This window comes from Podarcis pityusensis (assembly GCF_964106645.2).
Source record: "Podarcis pityusensis genome assembly, chromosome: 11".
In the NCBI taxonomy this organism is placed as follows: Eukaryota; Metazoa; Chordata; class Lepidosauria; order Squamata; family Lacertidae; genus Podarcis; species Podarcis pityusensis.
Window position 1 is genome coordinate 45056852 of NC_138036.1, and position 19897 is coordinate 45076748.

The 19897-nt window shown below is 44.0% G+C and overlaps 1 long non-coding RNA gene across 1 annotated transcript in view; it reads right to left on the minus strand.

Annotated features, from left to right (window-relative positions):
• Positions 1–5148: 5148 nt before the first annotated feature.
• The window catches only part of LOC308458431, a 35415-nt gene continuing 20666 nt past the window's right edge, over positions 5149–19897 (minus strand). Inside the window, exon 4 of the long non-coding RNA XR_013977401.1 lies at positions 5149–5699. This is a non-coding gene — a long non-coding RNA (uncharacterized lncRNA). The remainder of the gene's footprint in view (positions 5700–19897) is intronic.

The following is a 19897-nucleotide window of genomic DNA, read 5'->3' on the forward strand; positions in this document are numbered from 1 at the left end:
GACCTGCACCGTGTGCTTGGCGCCGATCAGGAAGTGCCTCCACGCTTTGAACGCTGCATGAATGGCCAGCAACTCCCTGTCCCAGATGGTGTAGTTCTGTTCGGACTTGCTGAGCTTCCTTGAGTAAAACGCTCCCGGCCTCCAAACCCCCTGCGGGTCTTTCTGCAGCAGGACTGCTCCCACGGCTCTGTCCAAAGCGTCTGTCTCCACCCTCATCGGCCTGCTGGGGTTGACATGAAGCAGCTGCTCTTCCGACGCGAAGAGACGCTTGAGTGCCTGAAAGGACTGCTCCGCCTGCTCTGTCCAGATGAACTTCTTTTTCTTGGAGCTGAGCGTGTCCGTGATGGCCGCTGTCTGCATCGCAAAGCCTTTGATAAACTTGCGATAGAAGTTCGCGAAGCCGACAAACCGTTGGACCTCCTTCCGGTTGCGTGGGCTTTTCCAATCCAACACTGCTCGGACCTTGGCGCTGTCCATGGCGAGCCCTTTATCAGACAACTTGTAGCCCAGGAAATCCACCTCGGTCACGTCGAATTGGCACTTCTCCAGCTTGGCGTAAAGCCTATGTTGCTGTAGCCTGCTCAGCACTTCCTTGACGTGTCTGTCATGCTCCTGCTGCGATTCCGAAAAGATCAGGATGTCATCCAAGAAACAGACGCACGTCTTGTAGAGGAGCCCCGCCAACACATGATGCATGAAAGCTTGAAAAACGTGGGAGCCATTTTGCAATCCAAAAGGCATAACTCTATATTCGTAGGTGCCCAGGGGCGTGAACATGGCTGTCTTCCACTCATCTCCCTCCCGCATGCGAATGAGGTTGTATGCCCCTCGCAGGTCCAACTTGGTGAACACTCTGCCCTTCCGTACCTTTGCGAGGAGGTCGTCGATTCGGGGCATGGGGAAGTCCGATGGCTTGGTCACACTGTTCAAGATGCGAAAGTCCACTACAAGTCTTTTTTGGGGCGTGTCCCGCTTCTTAACAAAGAATACCGGACTGCCCCCCGCTGCCTTGGACTCTCGGATGAAACCGCGCTCCAAATTATGATCTATGAACTCTTTGAGTTCCTGCAGTTCGTCCTCAGACATGGAATACAGCTTCCCTTTGGGCAGCGCCGCCCCCGGCAGCAGGTCAATTTTGCAGTCATATGGTCTGTGGGGGGGTAGCCTGTCTGCCTCCTTCTCGCAGAAAACCTCCAAAAATTCTGCGTACTTGTGGGGAACCGCTTGCAGCGTGCCTAGCTGCAGCTGTGACTCCTCTTCCCCTCCTTCCTGCCTGGGCACGATGCAGTGTTCAGCGCAAAAGGAAGAGCCGAAGGTCAGCTGCCTCTGGTACCAAGCCAGCGTCGGGCTGTGCTTGTCCAGCCAACTCATGCCCAATACAATGGGCGTGTCCGATAGTTGAGTGACATTGAAGCTGATGATTTCCCTGTGATTCCCAAGTCGCATCACCATTGGTGGCGTCTGCTTCACCACTTGCCCCCCTAGCAGCTCCCTGCCATCCACCGTGACAACCTGCAGGGGCACCGTGGCAGGCAGCAACTGTATAGCGTGCCGGTCGACAAAGTCCTGCCCTATAAAGTCCGCATTGCTTCCGGAGTCAATGGTGATTGGCACGTCCATGGTGATTCCATTGGGCAGCTGGAGCGACGCGGTGAGCCTCACTACCGGTTTGGGCGGGAGGGGGTCCATGGGCTGTAAAATCTCTGGGGACTGCTTCACTGACACGTCTGGCTGGGCCCCAGTGCCTCTTCCTCCAACCAGACTCCGTCGTTTCCCTGCTGTGGTTCTCCTTGCTGCGTTGCTGCAGTTACCATTGCTGAGGCTGCAGTGTGCTTGTGGAGCCTCTGGGGACACTCTTTCGCCATATGCTGTGGATCATCGCAGATGTAACACTTCCTGTTCCCTCTAGGAGGCTTCGCTTTCACTGCTGCCGGTGCTAGGGCTCTGGCTGCTGACTGAGCCCTTGCACCTCCAACCTCCATAGGTTCCGCTCCTCCTCCTGGCGGAGGCGTGGATTGCGCACGCGCTGCTTCTCTGGGAAGGAAGGAGGAGCCCCTGGCTGGTTCGCGCCCTCCACGCCCTTCGTCCCTGCTCCACGGACGTCCTTCCAGCCGCACCCCCACCGCCAGCGCCCTCTGAACGATCTCCTGCGTGGTCCGGGGTCTCTCCCCCCTCGCAATTTCATCTTTAACCGAGCCGTGCAATCCCTCCCAAAACAGGTCTCTTACAGGAGCCGAATCTCTGTCCCATTCCAGGGCACTGACCAAAGCGAAAAAGCGGGCATGGTACTGCCTTACGCTGGCCCTCCCTTGCTTCAGTCCATGTATCTGCTGCCGAGCAAGATCCACGTCAATGCTTGATAAAAAGCACCCATCCATCGCTTTAATAAAGGCATCCGCATTTTGGAGCGCCGGATCCTTATCTCTCCACAAATTGCGCAGCCATGCTTTAGCATCTCCATGCAAATGGGACATGATGAATCCCACCTTCTCTTGCTCATCTCTAAAGTCTTTGTTCAGCAGTTGCAGTGCACACATTACATCTGCTCTAAAGTTGGGGTACTGTTGCAAATTCCCATCGAAGTGAGAGACCAGACCGCCTGTTCGTCTCCCCAACCCAATCCCCTCCGGTTTGGGTGTCAGTTGCCCTTGCTTCGTAAGCACTTCCAACCTGACCTGGAGATCCCTGTAGGCAGCAGCTGCGTCCTCCTCTCTCTTCCTGGATGCAAGAGCCTCGGCATTCAGTCGTGTCACTGCTTCTCTGAGTTCCACTATCTGCTGTTCGGCCGTCATGTTGTCTGCCGTTCGTGAGCTCGCTAGTAGGCACCCGCTTTCTCTCCTCTCCGCGAGGACGTAGATGCCCACAATCTAGGGATGGAGCTTACTGTCAGAGCTGCTTCCAGATCCTAGCTCACAGAGGATCACGCTAGCCAGCGATCATTAAATAAAAGTCTTTATTGAGTTACAGTTTCCATTCTCAAGCTGCTGCGTGCAACTCTACGTCTCATGGTTAGATCGGCGAAGCTCCATCTGAGTCTCCGCCCCTTGTACACCAACTTAATATCCTAGCCTTGCTCCACCTTTTCCGCCTGACTGTTCTTCTCTGGGTCCCTCTGCCCCCCGGGGTCTCTTCCTTCCGGGATTCCTCTGACGCTGACGCTGACCCCCCTGACTCTTCTCCCTCCTTTCGGCGGGCTTTAGGACCTGGCTCCCTTTCCGGGCTGCCTACTGCGCCACTTTCCTGTGCATTTGAACTTGGCACGCGCGCCCAACCTTCCACCTTCCGTCTGACCGTTTCTTCGCTCCCCGATGGAGGTGTGGCCACTCCTGACTCGTGCCCTCCCCCCTGTTGTGAGCTGCCAGCGCTTGATCCCTGGCGCCCTTCCTCTTCCCTGCTCTCTGGCGGTGACGCTGGTCCTGATTTCCAACTGCTCCCCTCTGAGTCCCCTCTGGCTCTATCTTCCTGGGGTGTCCCCCTAGGCTCCCCCCTTGCCCTGGCCACTGGTGCTCCTTTCTGTGAATCTTCTGATTCACTGGAAAGACTCGGAGATCTCGGGTCGTCGTCATCACTCATCTTTTCTTCTGCCTCCTCTCCCTCGCTCTCTGTTTCCTCCCTTGCCCTTGCCTCTGCTCCTGAACCCCTGACACACACGTTTCATGATCTGTAGGCTGGAGAGATCTGTCAAGTGATTTAATTAATCTATAAGTTAGGACTTTCCAGTTTGAATAAATTAAGATAGATGGCCCGTGGCCATCACAGATGAGGGCCAAGCCCGGCTCCCACTCCAAAGCAGTACTGCCCCCTCTCAAATGTTATCCAATGGGTGCGGGGAGCAAGGAGGGTGATGCGTGGTGGTGTTGCTGCTGTAACAGCAGCAGAAGAGAAAAATCCTGCAGTCAGGGTTTGTAGTCCAACATCTGGAGGGCATAATATTTGCTACCCTTGTTCTAGTCTGACTTCACGTTTATCTTTATGTCCAGTTAAGGTGTGCATTTGGTTTGAACAGGTACCTTTCTGACAACCCTTTGAGGTGCATTACGCTAAGAGACTGGCTGAAGGTCACCCAGTGAGCTTTCTCGGTCCCACTCTGCTCACCCTCTAAGCTCATGAGCATCCACATTTGAACCTACCTCATTGTTAGACTTTGGTATTTTCTGTTATCTGCTGTGAACCCCTTTCTGTGCCTCCCTTCTCTTTTCAGACAAATTCCTCCCAAAATAATTCAGAGAGAGGTGGGTAAGCAAATCGCTTCCTCTGAAAATTTCAAAACTACCCTTGCAGGCATGCACACACCCCTCTGCACCTATCTGAAATTTAAATTGACCCCTTAGACACAATCCATTTGTTGTAACACAGTTAAAATGAACTTCCATAGTGAACATACGATACAATTTCAGATTTGACTGTTTGACTGAAAGTAAACCAGTATTCGTGTTTGAATGATGATACTGAAAAACAATTAATGTTGCCTTGCGTATTTCTAATGTGCATCATGTTATTGGTGCTTTGAAAATAAGAAACAGAAGCAAGGCTATAACAGATATTGGATTATCTCAGAACACCCATTAATAATTGGTATAGCAAGAATAATATGAGACAGAGAAAAATCAGAAACAGCAGCTCTGTTCAATTGATTCCAGGAAACAGCCATAACTAATAGCTGCAATACAAATGCTTATGTCCCCCAAACCAAAAGATGTTATAAATCCTTAGAGCCTAAGATTGAATAACTCACTGGCTTTGGGAAGAATCACAAGTACTTTACAGATGTTAATGTTGCCTAGTCTGTGAAACATCCTCTGAGGGACTCCATTACCTCCCATGGTTACTTGTTCTGCTGTTAACTTATCATGAGAATAGTCAGCAGTAGAACAAATTACAAAGGGAAGCCCATCAATCAGGGATAGCTGTGATTAAAACCAAGCCTATAGAATCCACCATTTTCAATGGTGTACTATAACTTCCTTATTTATAGTCCAATAGAGTCCAATTTCAGGCAACCACAGACATACTTATACCTGGATTCGAAAGGTGGTTAGATCTTAAATTCTAGCACCTTTTTGTAGTCAGTAAAGACTGAGTAGATCTGTGAAGAGTTTTATGAGTGTCAAAAGGATGTTCTCTCTCCTAGTTGATGACCAAACAGAGGCATAGCTTGGTACATTTATTACTGGAAGGCAACATCATCAGTCCATGGTCAGTCACAATAGATAATAAGGCTAAAAGCTCTGTCTAGGTGCTCCCTTCTGATGCACCTTACTATATTCCAAGTTTAGCTCCTCTCTCACAATGGAATGTCATTCATGATGGTGGATGGGAAAGATGGCACTTCCAAGATGGAGTCTATGGGATGCCAGCCACCATCTTTGCCACTGAAGGTGGCATGAGTTGTAAATCCGTGGAGATGATCAAAAGGATGTCCAGTCTTGGATTCAGTGCTAAGATTTCTTTTAGATGACCATGCTGCAAATTTATTTCCCCTCCCTTCAATTTTCTCCTCCAGATCAGGCCTGCACAACATGATCCACCAAACTAATTCCATCGGACAAGTTTTGGGGCCTGTCCATTGTTTGACAGCTCTCTTGTGGTGTTTATTCTTCTGTTTTGTTTCATAGCCTCCAGAAGACCCAGCGGACTCGCAGATGTGGCACTGTGAGCTGTGCTTGGCTTCCTAGATTTCAACAAGTTGCACAGACCTGCTGAAAAACAACGCAGTTTTTAAAAAAGCTGGGCTTTAAAAGATTGGAGCCCCAAAGCTGCGAGATAGTGTCTAAATATAAATCCAAATATCTTTGATGCTTTGTCTTACATTCAGTGTAGGACAAAATAACCAGATTATGATTTAAATATTGTCATACACAATAGCTGCAGGTATGGCTATATCAATATGAATAGCAATTTTACGGCAATATATATTCACTTCCAGCTATTCTTGCCTGAACCTTATGAATAAAGGCTAACCTTGGAGCCTATCATGACAAAAGTATCTAAACAACACAGGCATTGGAAAGAGGCATAAGTACAATAGCCAGAGTTGCATTTTACATTGGAGGGAAATTGCGGGGGGGGGGGGCGGGTGGACAGGCGAAATTTATTTTTGGTTTATGCACTGGGACTCTTGATGGCATATTGTGATTATTTTTCCACAGTGGCACCTGATCCCAACATTTCCTCAGCAGGAGTTACGTACTCAAAAGTAGCATATAATTGAAATAACTTGTACGCTGAATGTGATGTGAATGTTTTGAGTTAAGCTAGACAGGACCAGGTGGGCAACCATTTCCATTCCTTTACTCTGATGTAGACATTAATTTTCCTTACGGTGTAGGGTTTCAGTCAAGAATGTTTATATTTTCAGCAGGTAATGATGCCCCTCCTTCTTCAAGCTTTCAGGGAAAGGTGAGTCACAACGGGCATTGAGAGCGATCTGTTTTTGCTGTGGCTGCTTTGTAGTTTTCTATGAGGAAGTGGAGGCAATAGGAAAGATTGGCTGTACATGCATATTTTCTCCAGCCAACAGCTCCTCCATCTTGTCTTGAGCAAGTTTCCATTTCTTTGCTTTCATCTAGGGGTGGGCAAATCTTTCAGTTTAAATGAGAAATCCTAGATTGCTCCTTTTCCACAAAGGTTTCTTTAAAAAAAAAATAGTTTGCAAAAATATTCAAAACATTCTGAGTGCCTTCCTCTTAATTCACTCATTTATAAGAAATCATTCCTAATGCACTTTTGCATGTTATTTACACCAATATGCAACTTTTGCATACACTTTACCCTTGGCATGCTTTTTCGTACACAACTTTTTGGTTGGAGAACTTCATCAAAAAATTTGGTGAAGTGAGAAATTCAGATAGCTCAAGAAGTGTGAGTTATGTAGGGTTCATATTAACATGAAAGCTGAATGAATTTCTCCCCCTTCCATACTCTCATTTAGTCTAAAACTGCCCTGCCCCATACTTGTTCAGCACTTCTTAGACTCAGAAAATGGAAACAAGGCAAAGATTTGCAAAGACTCTTAGCATAGCTGTGACATTTCAAAGGAGACGTACACATGGTAGGTTCATGTAGATGTTGGGAAGCATGATGGGGAATAGTTAATTTAATTTGTACAAAGAAACAAGAGCATTGCCTTGCTGATATTTACCGTGGATTAACTATCATGGTATCATTAGCTAACAAAAATATTGTGACTTTAGACTCACTCAGTGATTCTTCAGTTTTGTCTAGTACTACTTCAATCAACATCAAAGGTAAGTATATTTTTCTTTGGTTTGAGACCTTGTAACATAGATCACTGTATCATCTAAAGGACTTCTAAATTATGAAAGAAAACCCATCTTTCCTCTCCTCCCACCTCCCTATCCCAACTAATAAATCTGCCATGCCCTTTAAGCGATAGTACTGCTTGCACAGTTTGTTATTCAGTACAGAGTCAATATTTGACTAATTCATTGAGAAGTGTCTCTCAGAATTATTATGTCAAATTCAGGTTGACTATATCTTGTTTCCACTAAATCAAGACAAAAATATTTTATGTGGATATACAAAAGATTTGGTTGCAATTTTTATGGGGTATGATTGTTTTTTCCACCCATAATTTCCAGATGAGGAATCTTGAAATATCATAATAAAGTCATTATTTCCAGTCCAGTGTCCTTATATGCTGTGGAAGGACATTCAACATACATAAATTTCTGAATAAATTATTGAAATCTACTATCTGCATCATTGCAGAAATAGCAGAGTATTGTGTCACTGATTTCTGGATTTATTGCCTTTAACGTAAGTCATCAAAAAGTTGATGAACCAAAGCAGGTCTGGGGAATCTGTGGCTGTCCAGGTATTATTGGACTGCAACTCTTATCATCCCTGGGCATTACCAAAAAAGAGGGCAGAAATAAGGCAACATATTCAAACTTTTATTAACACACAAAAACAGAATAACCAATAGACACCATATTGATTCCCAAAAGTGATCCCCACAAGAACAATTTCATTACCCATGGGCAGCAGCGAGCTCACAGCATAACTTCACCTGGCTCCATGTATGTTTGCTTATTACAATTGTATTCTACGTTCCCTCCAAAGATCAGAAGGGGGCGTCCATGTTTTTCTTCCTCTCCATTTTCATCCTCACATGAGGCAGGTAAGGCTGAGTGACTGACTTGCCCAAAGTCACCCAGTGAGTTTCATCCCTGAGTAGGGATTTGAAGTCTGGTATCCCAAGTCATAGCCCAACATCATCACACCACACTGCTCCTTGAGCATGAATATTAACTGAAAGGCTAAAGAGTCAGTGGTAGAGCAGATGAGGACACTGGGGCCTGCTTTAAACCATGTTCAGCAAGGTTGGGAAAGCCTTGGCTTGGCTTTCTCTTCAACCTTCTCTTGTACTTCATGCAGCTCATTGTAGCTCTTGTCGCTCGTTTGTGCATATGAGCATAATATTCCTTGACTCTAAAAGCAGAGGCTAAAAGATATATTTTGACTTTCACAAATAGCAGCGAGGCATAATATATTGGTTCATTTTACACAAAAGGCTTACATCTCACTTTATAGCCCCTCAAAGTGGCTTGCAAAAGATTCTCAAAACAAAAGTCCCGTTCGAATCAAGTAGTGCAAGAACAGAAATTAGCCAATGTCCTTATGTAACCAGGATTATCCAGGTAATGTTTCCTGAACTTGACCTTGTCATCCAGCTCTGGTTTCCTACCACACAGCAGCTCCCACCAAATTCCTCTGGGGCTAGTGAGTGGGACGAAGAATCAACTGGATCTCACTCAGCTGGTGATGAAAGCAGCCACCTCTTGCTAGTAGTTGCCTGGTGGCAGTTCCAACCCAAATCCATTGAAACAAGGAAGGGAGGCTGAGAGGTTGGTTCTCACTCAGCCTGCAAGGTATCTCTATCAGGAGATGCTCTCTTGAATTGGTCCCAGCTGCTACAGCACAGAACAGATTTCTGAAATATTTCTTGCCCACAGCAAAACAATATAAGCTTGGCTTTCTTAAGCACAAACGTTTCCGTGTAATGCTGCAGTCAATTTCCTTTTCGACAATTGATTTTATTATACCCTATAGTCGGGCACCTACGGTGAATTTAAAGATTATCAGCAATATGTATTCTTGGAAGCAAAAAACTCCTGCAGTCTTAGAAGCAGTTCTGCTGGCTCTTCCTGTAACTGCAGTTCAAAATTTAATATCCCCAGATTAAAGAAAGCATCTCCGTGCATTTCAAATGCTGAGAGAAGCAAAATTTTTGTAATGAACAAATAAATGATAAACATTACAATGAAGCTCATAAAAGGCCCAATGTGTCTATCTGCAGCACACAGCTTAATAGAAAATTGGGCTGAACTAATTGGAATACCTTGTTCTGGAAAATCTACCCCCTCCCCCCATTTATATTTATGCTAGTTTTTATCCTAAAAACAACCTAGTCTATTCTCTGCCTCCATTTATACAGAGTAAGTACCTTTGAATGTGGATCAGCAGCAGAAAGACATTTGAATCCCCCTTTCCCACCATTCAAGTAGATAAATTGCTCCACTTTAACCCCTCCATTGACAAGTAGCCATTCAAACAATGAATTTTTAGACAAGCACAGGGAGAGCTAAGACAACCCCATCAATGTCCCTTTCCTTGGGCTCATGTGCAGATATCTGCATGGACAAAAGATGAAGAGCTGAATGCCAGATATAATTTGACTGCTCGGGGAAATGCAGTGAGTAAGCTAAAACAGGTGATTTTACTTCTTAATTTCTTGAGTGGCAAAGGGCTAATTTACACACATATTTTGCACATTAGGTGCAGACAACTGTATCCCACATGTTCAATGCTTGCAAACATACTGTGATGCACATGCAATTAAGAAGCCAGTAGTGTGCTTCCACCTGGTGTGGCATTTTAACCAGATCCATGCTTTATGGTTGGCTGTGCATTTGTTGGTTGTTTAGTTGCACCAATTTGTAAAGAATTGGCAGGATCCAGATTGTGAATGAATTGGGAGGAAGGGGCAGGGATTGCCTTCCTCTGTGGCCACATGGTCTAAACAACCAGTTTCCCACATTGTTGGATCTGTGTCAGATAGTAACAATTTAGGAACCTGCAGAATTTCTGCCAACTAGAATTAAACTGGTGTAAATTGCCCCTATTCCAAACTCTGTTCAGGATCAGGGCAGAGGGCAGGCATCTGTTGCAGCACTGTAAACCTGAACCATAGAGCAGAGGTTTCAAAACAATTCCTGAATAGTATAGAAGAAAGTATAGACATGGCAGAAAACATATAAGGGAGTGGGTGGCACTGTTGTCTAAACCACTGATCCTATTGGGCTTGCCAAATGGAAGCTTGACAGTTCGAATCTGCACGATTGAGTGAGCTCCTGTTGCTCTGTCCCAGCTTCTGCCAACCTAGCAATTTGAAAGCACACCAGTGCAAGTAGATAAATAGGTACCGCTCTGGCGGGAAGGTAAATGGTGTTTCCGTGTGCTGCTCTGGTTCGTCAGAAGCGGCTTAGTCATGCTAGCCACATGACCCGGAAGCTGTACGCTGGCTCCCTTGCCAATAAAGCAAGATGAGCACCGCAACCCCAGAATCGGCCACGACTGGACCTAACAGTCAAGGGTAAACAGCATTTCAGTGCACTCTGGTTTCTGTCACAGTGTTCCATTGAGCCAGAAGCAGTTTAGTCATGCTGGCCGGAAAGTTGTCTGTGAACAAAAGCCAGCTCCCTTGGCCTGAAGCGAGATGAACGCTGCAACCCCATAGTTGGCTTTGACTGGATGTAACTGTCCAGGGGTCCTTTACCTTTTTGCCTTAAGGGAAAGGTTTCTGCATATACCAGCAAAAAAAACCAACAACAAATTTTGACACAATATCATTCTATGACCTCACTAAATGGCATAAATCTGATTGTGTGACCTGGCTCCATTGAAAAATACTGGCTGCATTCAAATTCCAATGTTGTGGAATGACATTGGATGGCCTCTTGTGTTTGATCTGTTATGGCTGTTTCACACAAGAGAGAGGCAGAAAAATGAAAATGAAGTCTCATTTGGGACTATACATTTCCACCAGTCTGGATCCTTCGGACACATTTGTAACCTGGGGGAGCTACAAACATAAGCAGCCTTTCTCTCCTTCCACACTCTTATCCATTTGTTATGTCTCTTATCCTTCCAGTTTTCTCAGCTGACTCCTTTCAGTTCCCATTCTTGTGTTACAGAATAGAATTTGAGGAATGCATGTTGGGTCCTAATGCCCTACTGTTTCATTATCGCCTATCCTCCTTCCCCCACAGCTGCTGACTGCCCTTTAGCAGGGTTGACCTAATTATACCTCCAGACACACTGCCCAGACTTGTGCCCCGGGGAGGTCACTTTGGTGCTGCTAATGCAGACGTTTGACTTCACCCCTGGAGGCATACTCCATTGTCTCTCGAGACAGACAGATGCCAACAATGAGATTTTAAGAATAAAAATAAAGCACCGTGATTTTAATAATTGCCTTCAAAAATCGAGGAGGATTCATCCACCACTCCTTATAATTTAGTCAGTAAATCAAGCATTTGCATCCTCATTTAATCCATAACATGCTGCTAGTTGCCCAGTAATTGCAGTTCATTAACAGGCAGAAGGCAAGACAAAAATGCAGGCATACATTTTGATTTTTTTTTTATTATTATTCTTTTGGTTCCCATTCTCTGGAACCAAATGAAAAGGGCAAAATCATCACATAACTGCCTTATTTCATGATAACAAATCTATCTGATGATGTTTCTACACCATTTATTACTTGATACTTTACAATTAAAAGCTTTCTTTCTTTCTTTCTTTCTTTCTGGCTCAAAGACTCAAATATTTTTTAGTTGTTTGTGGATTGGTTAAAGGTACTTTTGCAACAGCCTTTAATGACATTTCCAGAGCAGTTTACAAGAAAGAATGGAAAGTTAAAATGTAAACACAAACTAACAATAATAAACTAAAATGCATTAATGTATTTAAGTTGTGTGTTTTTAGGAACTGTCTAAGCCCATCTAAAAATAGGACAGAACATATATAGTAAAAGCATTATGGGCAGTAAAGGTGAACCAAAGTCTCCTCCAAAAGCCACCCATTTATTATGCTCTCCGGTTCTAAGTGTATTGGTTAAGTGAGCAATTATTTTTCATTGTGTCCTGACAAAAGATCAGGGACTGCATAGAATCATAAGAATGGTTTACTAATGGATGATCTATGACACATTCAGGTGAACATGACATGTTAATTCCCCAGAAGGCGAAATGATCCCATAACCCAAATGGATTGGTGACACACATATTTATAAACATGTCCCCTGTTTTCATCACTTTTCATTCACTTGGATCACTTGGCTGCTCCGCTAAAGTTCAATTGATATTGTCAAGGTATTTTAATTTACTCTAAAATGGTTTCTCTGCCCACAGCTTTTTATGCTATAATGGCCTATTAAAAATTCAAAACTGAAATATGCTCCTCTATGGATTGTTACCTTCCTTCCTCTCACCCTGGTTTTTGCAATTCAGAGAGATTCATCCTCCGGACTGAACCAATACCTTTTCCTTTAGCATATATATTTTTAAAGGATATGGAAACTTTGCAGCATTAAAAATTACTGGAATTTAGGAGCAGAATTTTTACTGCCCTTCCTCTGAAAGCCTGAAAGCTGAAATTGGATAATTGCTATCACTGCACATCCTTTTTTCCCTTCTAGCTTTTGATCTTGACAAACCCTCTCCCTAATTTCCACATTAAGCACATAAAAAAGCAAGTATCCTCGTGCTCGGATTATCAGAAAATAGTTAGGGGCGCCCTTAATGAAATTTACAAGCTCCCATTTTATCCAAAGCAATGGAGAGAGAGAGAGAGAGACCTACCTACATGATCCTGACACAAAAACCATGCACAAACTCTATGCAATAGAATGAAATATATTTAGCCCCCTCCCCCATCTCTCTCCCTCCCCCTCTCTCTCCCCACTTTTCACCTTCTGCAGATTCAGGACTGTCCCTGGAAAATAGGGACACTTGGAGGGTCTGAAATCATACAGTATATATTTTTTTCTACTCGGCCTACTATTTTCCCATTTTGCATAATATGAAAATTCATTCCTTGTGACCTTTGGTTGCTCATCCACACCAGTTTCTGGGTAGCTTTTGGGCTCGGTTCAAAATGCTCCCTTTTACTTTAAATAAAGGTAAAGGACTCCTGGATGGTTAAATCCAGTCAAAGGCAACTATGGGGTTGTGGTGCTCATCTTGCTTTCAGGCTGAGGAAGCCAGCGTTTGTCCACAGGCAGCTTTCCAGGTCATGTGGCCAGCATGACTAAACCGCTTCTGGCGCAATGGAACACTGTGACGGAAGCCAGAGTGCATAGAAACGCTATTTACCTTCCTGCCACAGTGGTACCTATTTATCTACTTGCACTAGCGTGCTTTCAAACTGCTAGGCTGGGACAAAGCAACTGGAGCTCATCCCATTATGCGGATTTGAACCACCAACCTTCTGATTGGCAAACCCAAGAGGCTCAGTGGTTTAGACCACAGTGCCACCCGTGTCCCTTTAGCCCTCTAAAATCTGCATCTTACTAAGTTATCACAGAAGGTATGGGCACATGGATTTCTCTTGCAATTCCACTGTGTTTTACTCAGAGAGGACCATTGAAATTAATAGACTTCAGTTAGTCATGTCTATTAATTTTGTTGTTGTTGTTTAGTCATGTCTGACTCTTCGTGACCCCATGGACCAGAGCATGCCAGGCACTCCTGTCTTCCACTGCCTCCCGCAATTTGGGCAAACTCATGTTGGTAGCTTCAAGAACACTACTCCAGCTATTACTAGCATTCAGCAAAGCCACAAACCACAGTTCTCTCTAGTTGATCACAGTACATCCATATGAATTACAACTGCTGAAAACTTTCAATGATTGGAATTATAATGGCCTTGTTAACAAGACTAAGCAGAAGATACTGAATGCATGGAGAAGGACAGGGAAGGACCACTGTCCCATCTTCCAGCATCTGAAAGTCCAGTCATGTAGAAGATGGAACAAACACTCCCTTTGCTGGTCTAGAGGACATGACCTGAATGAATGGACTCAAGAAAAGTCACTGTTGCCCCTTTATCACGCTTTCATGCATTCCTGAAAAGGAATGACTATTCTTCAAGTCTGCATGAGATACCACCCAGATAGTTAGTTTCTGGGAACACAGAACAATATATCTCAATGAGAAGCCAGAGGAGACAGTCTTTTCCTTTCCTTACTACAGCATATTGGAAATTGACAGGCTGAAGGGCAGTATGGCACATTCCTAATGTGTCAACTGTGTATGAGGGATGGTAGTGGAATATGAGTTTATGGATTGAACTAGAGAAAAGGGGAATTTGCTGACCCGAACCACTTCATTGTTGAGTGTTGTGAAATTCCCTTGTCACCCATTTGTTATGCTTGTGTTTGTCGATGAAGTGCGGTGGTTTATAGCATGCAATGAACCACACGTAAGGTTTGTTGGATTTCAGTGGAAATCAAACTACATATTTCCTTCCTATAAGATTCAGCATACCTCTACTCCAATTATTAGGGCTGTGATATGTGGAGTACAGAGAGCATTGTGGCATCTGATCAGAGAAATTAAATACCATACCCTGGACTTTAGCCCAGGCTAACTCTGCACAACTTTTAGGACCGTTGTTGCAGCTCGCACAGGGCATTCACCATGTTCAGGATCAAGTTCCATCACAATGTTTGTTTGACATGCCTGCAAAGATTCTGACAGATCACAAGCCACTGGAAACTACCTTTACAAACCCCATAAGAGCCCAGCAACATTGGAATGAGTGGTTATTCAACTACAGAAGTATAACGTATAGGTAAGAAATTGCTGGTCCTGTTAGGGACTCCAGCTGAGCAATGAAGTCACTGTTCCCCGTGATTAACTGATGATATATCAGGTGGAAGAGGACAAAGGGAGATTGTAATCTCAGGTGGCAGATCCTGGGGAGATGACAGGGCAGCTCTCTAGCCATTCCTCATGAGCCCCCTGGCCATACCCATCTGTTGGGAGGATATACCTTTGAGTGCCACACAATCTCTGCCCTTTGCCACCTAAATTAGCATGTCTCACTTGGGCGTGGTAAATGGAGCTCTTCCGTTGCCAGTGTTGGAGTAAGATTCATCTGCCAGATGTGCTTATTTGGAATGGGGAGGGTGCCACCTTGCCCTCCACTTTGGCCAGCATATGTCCTATCATGCCCCAGGCTGACTGAGTTGGGTTCCAGATCAAGAATTTGGGTGTTATATATGCATGTAACCTTTAAGAAAGCCACATCCTGTCTCGCCCATATCTCTCTCACAGTTTGACTGTCTCTGCGTCAACCACACTCTAGACTATGTTAAAACTGGAACAATTGTTGCTGTTTTGAACACTTGGTACATCCACTTGCTTCTGGAGCCCAAGGACAGGCTGTCCAGGAACCACATGCGTATGTGTGTTACCAGAATCCACAGATTCTGGACTAATTGGTCCAACTACCTTGGTATTGTCTACACTCACTAGCAGAACCTGCAAGAGTTCCAGCCCTATCTTGAGATTCCAGGTCCTCTTTTTTTAAAAAAATAATATTTATTAATTTTCCAACCGTTTAAACACAACAAAACACTAACACATAAGACTAACAAAACAAGACACAAACCATTTAAAACACAGAACAATTTCAATATCTTATCTTTCATTCCCTTATTTCCACGACCTCCTCACACCTCCCTTTTTGTATTCCACTTCTGTTAATTGTTTCAGCAATTCCTTTCCATCTTCCTTTGTTTTCTATCCTATAATTATCTTAACACATTCTAACCTTATTTTTCCCTTTAATACTCTATTAATCTATTTATACTTGATTCCTTATAACATTTCTACTAAAGCCATACAACTTCATTCCAACATTTTTCTAACATTCATTATTTTTACAGTATTTCTATAAATAGTCTTAAACTTTTTCCAGTCTTCTTCCACCGACTCTTCTCCCTGGTCTCGGATTTCTGCCAGTCGTTTCTGCCAATTCCATATAGTCCATCAACTTCATCTGCCATTCTTCCCGAGTAGATAAATCTTGTGTCTTCCAATACTTCACAATGAGTATTCTTGCTGCTATTGTTGCATACGTGAAAAAAGTTCTATCCTTCTTTAACACCAATTGGCCGACCATGCCCAGGAGAAAGGCCTCTAGTTTCTTCAAAAGGGTATATTTAAATACCTTTTTCATTTCGTTATGAATCATCTCCCAAAGTGTCTTAATCCTTGGGCATGTCCACCAAAGGTGTACTCTAATCCTCAAATTCGTCTGTTTTTCTTTAAGTTCAGTCATAGCAAGCGTCAACTTATGTTCATCAAATTGCCTCTGTAGGGCTGGGGCTCTCTTTCTCTTTCTCTCCAGTTGTGTTACTTTACATTCAGCAACAACAACTTTTTCCCTGGCTTCCTCCGCAGTTTGCCGTATCAAAGTAGGTTCCTGTATCAATTTCTGGGTGGTTTCTGTATTGGTATTATTTATACTTTCTGTATTTCAGTTAATTTTAGTAATTGAAACATCCACTTTCGCATTTATCGTGTCCATTTTCCTGTTAAGCTGATCCAGTGAGTCATTTATCTTATATAATGCAGCCACTAAAGCCTCTTCTGTCGACATTCCTCTTGGTTTTAAATATACTGGTACAAAGGCAGCGACAGAAGGAGCAGGGGGGCCTGATGATGGACCTCTTCTGGATTGTTGCCAAGTCCTCCCAGACCTTAATGTTTTGTCAGCAGTTGACTGGTCTGTTTTTCCTCTTCCATTTACCATAACACTTAAAAGATTCAAGGTCAGTCCCAGAGTCTCACGGTTTTTAACTTGCAGCTGGAAATTCCCCTAGCCCAGCTCTTATAAAGCAACCAGTTTCAAAGGCTTCCATTAGGGGGAAACAGTTTCTATTTGTAATAGTCAATAGTATCCTCTTTTAAACAATCCAAAATTAGTTTCAATTTTCAGTTACTTTTACTCCTTTTTAAAGCAGCCGGAGACAATAGAAACAATGTATTTCTCTTGTTTAATTAGCTGTCAATGAACATTCTAAACGCTGTCAATGAACATTCCAAAAGACGTCAGTCCTGCTAGCAGCCCGTTTCCAGGGTCAGAGCGACGGTGTTTTAAATCTCTTCGCTCTCTCCCACAGGCATACTCAATCCGCAACTTCCCCCTCTCTTCTCCTGCATCCAAGAGGGGGTTTAATGTTCTTTACCGATGGAAATTTAATCTTTTACAAAAGGCTTTCCAGGACTCCAGCTTGCAACTTCATTGCCTCTGTCTATTTACAAGAGGGGAAGGCGTACTTCCTGTTTTGAACCTCCCCGTTACAGTACCAAATTAAACATTTAGAAATCCAATTCTTCCACTTCAGCTCTACTCACGGGTAATTACTTTAAAGTCAAATTGTCCACAGGAAAAGGTCAGCGCTCTCCGGCAACAGCTATGCGGCTTCGCTCCGTGGAAGAAGCAGACGATTCGATGCACCGCGCCGCTCACCCCACGTCGCTCCGGACCCCCCAAAAACCGGGGTTCCCACTGAGTGGGGGAGGCGCAAAAGGTGCCCGCCGAATCCCACGCTCACAGGCTTCTCCCGCCTGTGATTTTAACGGGTCTCCGCCTTTGCTGTGGCGGCCAGACCCAGATTCCCACGGAGCGGATTCCTCCCGGTCAGAGGAATTCCGCCATTACCGGAGGCACCTCCCCGGAAGTTTCCAAGTCCTCAATCTGCAACTTTCTGCATGCAGAACAGTTGCTATGCTCTCTTCTCCACATAAACATGGCACCACTCCACCCTAAATGTTGTGACTGGATCTTTTGCCATTGCCACTTCTCTATAGTTGAATCCAATAATAATCCTCTACCCTCAAGTTCATCCATTTCATATATAATGTAGTTACTTATAAGAAAATGACTATAAGACAGGTTTGCCTGTCCACCTTGGTTGTAGGTCCTATAACTGATTCCAGCTACAAAAGCTTAGACTCCTGAACAGACTCTTGGGTCTTGTTTGGTTTTTTATTTTTATTTGGGAGGGTATGTTGCTTTAATTGATATTAATTTTTGTAACTTTATTTTTATATCTTAGTATGATTTATGTGACAATTGTTCAATTTGGTTGTGTACTTTGTAATGTGTTTTCTTTATTGTTTATGGCTACTTTTATTATACTTGTAATGTTTTCATGTTGTAAGCCTCCTTGAGCATGGTTTGAACTATGAGAAGGCGGCCTGCAAATAAAAGGATGTATGTGTGTATGTTAAATGAGAAATAAACAACAACAAAAAATCAGTGGTGGCGGCAAGCTTCAATTAAAATCCTTAAGTCACATGGGGCTAACGTTTAAGCATTTTCTGAAAGAAATGGTTGGTTTGCACTAAGAAGGTACTGTTTGTTTCAGCCTGCACAGTCACCCTTCATGTGGTTTTCAAAACTGGCCCCAGTTGCTGAATGGGTTATTCTTCCACCATTCATAAAGCAACATTGAATTCTGCATTCTTCCTTGAACTCTGGAACCCAGACTTGGCTAGAGACATCACTCAAACAACAATGCTGAGCGAATCTGAAAGGTTTTGAGTTTGATTCTAATTGCTGTGTGCAAAACTGGAACTCATACTGACAATGTGACAAAGCAAATGTGTCACTTCCCGTGCAATATTTACATTAAGTAAATACAAGCTTTTCATTTACGGAACCAATCCGCACATGCTCCCCACCGTGCTGTTTCGTGCCCAGTAACATCTTTGAAAGGATTGGGAGGCAACATACTGTACTGGAAGGCTCAAAAATCTGCTTTATTGCTTTGGGGAAAAGAAGGAAATTGTTGATGTGACCCTTGCTTAGGGCCTTTGCAGATGATTAAAAATGTGGCATTCTGCTATTTGCATTAGTGCAGCTCCACTTTCTAGAGGGAGGTGTGGCCCTTCTGCAAGGGTAAGCCATGAAGTTCTTTCTGACCCTCCAATTGTACCTATTTTCTGAGGACAGTCCCAGATTTACAGAAGCCATCCCAGTTTCTGATTTAATCCCGGAATGTCCCACTTTTCCTTAGGTCATCCCTATCTTCACCTGAGAAATGTTGGAGTGGAAACCTCTATTGTTATCAGAGAAATGTTGGAGGGTATGAAATAGGATGTCCCTATTTTCACCAGAGAAATGTTGGAGGGTATGCTATTTGGGGTGTTGTGAGAAGGAGATATGCATTCTAGAACCACAGTAGGGAAAAATATGGCATTCAAAGAGCAAGGTTATTCTTATTCTTATTTAAGTGGCCACTATGTGGCTGGGATGCGGGTGGCACTGTGGGTTAAACCACAGAGCCTAGGACTTGCCGATCAGAAGGTCGGCGGTTTGAATCCCCATGACGGGGTGAGCTCCCGTTGCTCGGTCCCAGCTCCAGCCAACCTAGCAGTTTGAAAGCACATCAAAGTGCAAGTAGATAAATAGGTACCACTCCGGCGGGAAGGTAAACGGCATTTCCGTGCGCTGCTCTGGTTCGCCAGAAGCGGCTTAGTCATGCTGGCCACATGACCCGGAAGCTGTACGCCAGCTCCCTCAGCCAATAAAGCGAGCTGAGTGCCGCAACCCCAGAGTCGGCCACGACTGGACCTAATGGTCAGGGGTCCCTTTACCTTTACTTTATGTGGTTGGGCAATGCAACTGTAATTGTGATTTTAACATTTGCTCTGTATTGCAAGCCACCTTGTAATAAATTATTACATACATAAATAAATAAATAAATAAATAAATAAATAAATACTGATGACTTAGAAAGAACCTAAGTAAATAAATACAATGGCAGCATTGGTGGCTTCCACTTCTGATTGTT